Source organism: Elephas maximus, chromosome 1 (genome assembly GCF_024166365.1).
Source record: "Elephas maximus indicus isolate mEleMax1 chromosome 1, mEleMax1 primary haplotype, whole genome shotgun sequence".
NCBI lineage: Eukaryota > Metazoa > Chordata > Mammalia > Proboscidea > Elephantidae > Elephas > Elephas maximus.
The window spans coordinates 76,645,036-76,650,324 of NC_064819.1; positions in this window are offsets into that span (position 1 = coordinate 76,645,036).

Here is a 5,289-nt window from a genome sequence, read left to right on the forward strand (position 1 = left end):
CAATATATTTCATGTAATTCATAACATATTTCATAAAATTCTTAAGCATTTTTCTCTATGAAATGGAAACAAATCTTTTCTGGCTTTCTATGAGATTTGAAAATAGGATATTCAAATTACCATATTCAGGAATTTATTGTGTTATAACTCTTGCTTTTAAGGCAGATTGCACAAGAAGTAAATTAAATCTACAACCCAGTAAACAAGGAAAATTTTGTTTTTTTAACAATGAGAAACTCGTTTCTTTGTTTTCTATGTTATTTGATATTCAATTTTTTTTTTAATTCTCATGGGGAGGCGGGGCCAAGATGGCTGACTAAGTAGACGCTACCTCGGATCCCTCTTGCAACAAAGACTCAGAAAAATAAGTGAATCGATCACATACATGACAATCTACGAACCCTGACCATGAAACACAGATCTAAAGAGTTGACCTGAGTGACAGAGACGGAGAACTAAGAACCAAGGGGAAGCAGCGACCGTTTTGGGAGCCTGGAGCCAGCGGCCCAGTCAGGAAACCTTGGCGCCGAGCTTCGGACTGGGCACAGGGGTGCTGAGCACGGCACCCTGAGAGGGCACAAAAAAGGGGCGCAGCCCTAAACCCCTGAACTGACCTCGGGGGGAAGCCCAGCCAGTGTATGCAGGCAGCACAGCAACGCGACTGACAGGAGGAGAAGTCACCGGGAGGCACCGACGGGTTCTGGAGCCAGGAGTGCAGCGTTCCAGCCGGGGAACCTTGGCGCTGGGCTTTGGACTGGGAGCGGAGGAACTAACCGCAGCTTCTGAGACAGTGCAAGCACGGGTGGGCCTGACCATCAGGGACAATCTCTACCCACCCAGCGCACACAGTCCACGCACCCCTAGGGAATCTCAGATAAAACAGTCATCCCAAGCAAGATAAGTAACTTTGACTATATTCTGGGGTGCTACTCTCTCCTGTTTCTCTGAACCCTCCCCTCCCCTTCCCAGGTGGCTTCATTAACATTGGAATTTCCTGAGCCAGAGGGAGAACTGCTCCACGGTTTTTCTTTTCCTTTTTTTTTTTTTGGTCTTTTCCTAACCCATTCTTCTGGCCTGAGAGAAGCAACCAAAAAAACCCAGGGACAAAAAATCCTTCCCTAATTGGACTAAAAACACAGAACCAGCTCTAGCCAAGCATATGTGATCCACAGTCTTGGGCTTTCATCCCTACAGGGAACAAGGTGGCTATTATAATGCAAAGGCATTTCTGATAAGGATATGACTGCATTTGTTTTAGCAGATTTACTGGAAAGACAAGTTTCCCAGGTCTGATATCTCTGCATATTCAACAGAATCCTTACTGACCCACAACAGGGAACTGAGGGCTGAAGCTCCCCCCAGACCAGCTAGCCTCCTGCCTTAGGAGTCTAAGGAGGGTGATAGCTACCAATCTGTAGAGGTACTTGCATTGGGGGCCTAAGGTCTGGTGCACACAACTATCACCACTGCTTCTCTAGGTGGACCCAAAATCAGATTCTACCTAAGAATAGTGAATGGACTCAGGCTTATATATCTGGTAACAGCCCAAACCAGCTGGTAATAGGACAGTGAGTCAAGGGCTACAACAATGAAGACAGCTCAATCTAGTAGCCCATCTACATATATTGAAAGAAAACAAAACAAGATAAGACTCAGTGAGCAAATATAGAATAAATCACTACAATATCTTAGTGATGGCTCAGAGACAGCAGTCAATATCAAACCACATAAAGAAGCAGACCATGACTGCTTCTACAACTCCCCAAACTAAAGAATCAAAATCTTTCCCAAATGAAGATACAATCCTGGAATTGCCAGATACAGAATATAAAAAACTAATTTACAGAATGCTTCAAGACATCAGGGATGACCTCAGAAATGAAATAAGGCAATCTACAGAAAAAGCCAAGGAACACACTGATAAAACAGTTGAAGAACTCAAAAAGATTATTCAAGAACATAGTGAAAAAATTAATAAGTTGCAAGAATCCATAGAGAGACATCATTCAGAAATACAAAAGATTAACAATAAAATTATAGAATTAGACAATTCAATAGGAAGTCAGAGGAGCAGACTCGAGCAATTAGAATGCAGACTGGGACATCTGGAGGACCAGGGAATTAACACCAATATAGCTGAAAAAAAATCAGAAAAAAGAATTAAAAAAAAATGAAGAAACCCTAAGAATCATGTGGGACTCTATCAAGAAGAATAACTTGCCTGTGATTGGAGTCTCAGAAGAGGGAGGGACAACAGAAAACACAGAGAGAATAGTTGAAGATCTATTGGCAGAAAACTTCCCTGACATCATGAAAGACGAAATGATATCTATCCAAGATGCTCATCGAACCCCATTTAAGACTGATCCAAAAAGAAAATCACCGAGACATATTATCATCAAACTTGCCAAAACCAAAGATAAAGAGAAAATTTTAAAAGCAGCCAGGGATAAAACAAAGGTCTCCTACAATGGAGAATCAATAAGTTCAGACTACTCAGCAGAAACCATGCAGGCAAGAAGGCAATGGGATGACATATACAGAGCACTGAAGGAGAAAAACTGCCTGCCAGCCAAGGATCATATATCCAGCAAAACTCTCTCTGAAATATGAAGGCGAAATTAAGACATTTACAGAAAAACACAAGCGTAGAGAATTTGCAAAAACCAAACCAAAGCTACAAGAAATACTAAAGGAAATTGTTTGGTCAGAAAACCAATAATATCAGATACCAGCACAACACAAGGTCACAGAACAGAGCATCCTGATATCAACTCAAATAGGGAAATCACAAAAACAAATTAAGATTAATTAAAAAAAAAAACGCTGAAAACAGGGAATCATTGAAGTCAATATGTAAAAGATCACAATAATTAAAAAGAGGGACTAAATACAGGTGGCACAGAACTGCCAAATGGAGAGGTATACAAGGTGATATAGGACAATACAAGTTAGGTTTTTACTTAGAAAAATAGGGGTAAATAATAAGGTAACCACAAAGAGGTATAACAACTCCATAACTCAAAATAAAAAGCAAGAAAAACGTAACGACTCAGCAAACATTAAGTCAAATACTATGAAAATGAGGAACCCACAATTTACAAAGAAAAATGTCTCAGCACAAAAAACTAAATGGAAAAATGAAATTGTCAACAACACACATAAAAAGGCATCAAAATGACAGCACTAAACACATACTTATCTATAATTACACTGAATGTAAATGGACTTAACGCACCCATAAAGAGACAGAGAGTCACAGACTGGATAAAGAAACACGATCCGTCTATATGCTGCCTACAAGAGACACACCTTAGACTTAGAGGCACAAACAAACTAAAGCTCAAAGGATGGAAAAAAATATATCAAGCAAACAATAAGCAAAAAAAGAGCAGGAGTGACAATATGAATTTCTGACAAAATAGACTTTGAAGTTAAATCCACCACAAAGGATAAAGAAGGACACTACATAATGATAAAAGGGACAATTGACCAGGAAGATATAACCATATTAAATATTTATGCACCCAATGACAGGGCTGCAAGATACATAAAACAAATTCTAACAGAACTGAAAAGTGAAATAGACACCTCCACAATTACAGTAGGAGACTTCAACACACCACTTTCGGAGAAGGACAGGACATCCAGTAAGAAGCTCAATAGAGACACGGAAGACCTAATTACTACAATCAACCAACTTGACCTCATTGACTTGTACAGAACTCTCCACCCAACTGCTGCAACGTACACTTTTTTTTCTAGCGCACATGGAACAGTCTCTAGAATAGACCACATATTAGGTCATAAAACAAACCTTTGCAGAATCCAAAACATCGAAATATTACAAAGCATCTTCTCAGACCACAAGGCCATAAAAGTGGAAATCAATAACAGAAAAATTAGGGGAAGAGAAATCAAACAATTGGAAACTGAACAATACCCTGCTGAAAAAAGACTGGGTTATAGAAGACATTAACGAGGGAATAAAGAAATTCATAGAATGCAATGAGAATGAAAATACTTCCTATCAAAACCTCTGGGACACAGCAAAAGCAGTGCTCAGAGGCCCATTCATTTTGATAAATGCACACATACAAAAAGATGAAAGAGCCAAAATCAGAGAACTGTCCCTACAACTTGAACAAATAGAAAGTGAAAAACAATAGAATCCATCAGGCACCAGACGAAAACAAATAATAAAAATTAGAGCTGAACTAAATGAATTAGAGAACAGAGAAACAATTGAAAGAATTAAAAAAGCCAAAAGCTGGTTCTTTGAAAAAATTAACAAAATTGTTAAACCATTGGCCAGACTGACTAAAGAAATACAGGAAAGGAAACAAATAACCCGAATAAGAAACGAGATGGGCCACATCACAACAGACTCAACTGAAATTAAAAGAATCATATCAGATTATTGCGAAAAATTGTACTCTAACAAATTTGCAAACCTAAAAGAAATGGATGAATTCCTGGAAAAACACTACCTACCTAAACTAACACAAGCAGAAGTAGAACAACTAAATAGACCCATAACAAAAAAAGAGATTGAAACGGTAATCCAAAAACTCCCAACAAAAAAAAGCCCTGGCCCGGATGGCTTTACTGCAGAGTTCTACCAAACTTTCAGAGAAGAGTTAACACCACTACTACTAAAGGTATTTCAAAGCATAGAAAATGACACAATACTGCCTAATTCATTCTACGAAGCCACCATATCCCTGATACCAAAACCAAGTAAAGACATCACAAAAAAAGAAAATTACAGACCTATATCCCTCATGAACATTGATGCAAAAATCCTCAACAAAATTCTAGCCAATAGAATTCAACAACATATCAAAAAAATAATCCATCATGACCAAGTGGGATTTATACCAGGTAAGCAAAAAAAAAAAAAATGTAATCCACCATGTAAATAAAAGAAAAGAAAAAAACCACATGATCTTATCAATTGATGCAGAAAAGGCATTTGACGAAGTCCAACACCCATCTATGATAAAAACTCTCAGCAAAATAGGAATTGAAGGAAAATTCCTCAACATAACAAAAGGCATCTATACTTTTTTTTTTTTATACAAAGCCAACAGCCAACATCACTCTAAATGGAGAGAACCTGAAAGCATTTCCCTTGAGAACGGGAACCAGACAAGGATGCCCTTTATTACCGCTTTTATTCAACATTGTGCTAGAGGTCCTAGCCAGAGCAATTAGGCTAGACAAATAAAGGGCATCGGGATTGTCAAGGAAGAAGTAAAATTATCTCTATTTGTAGATGACATGATC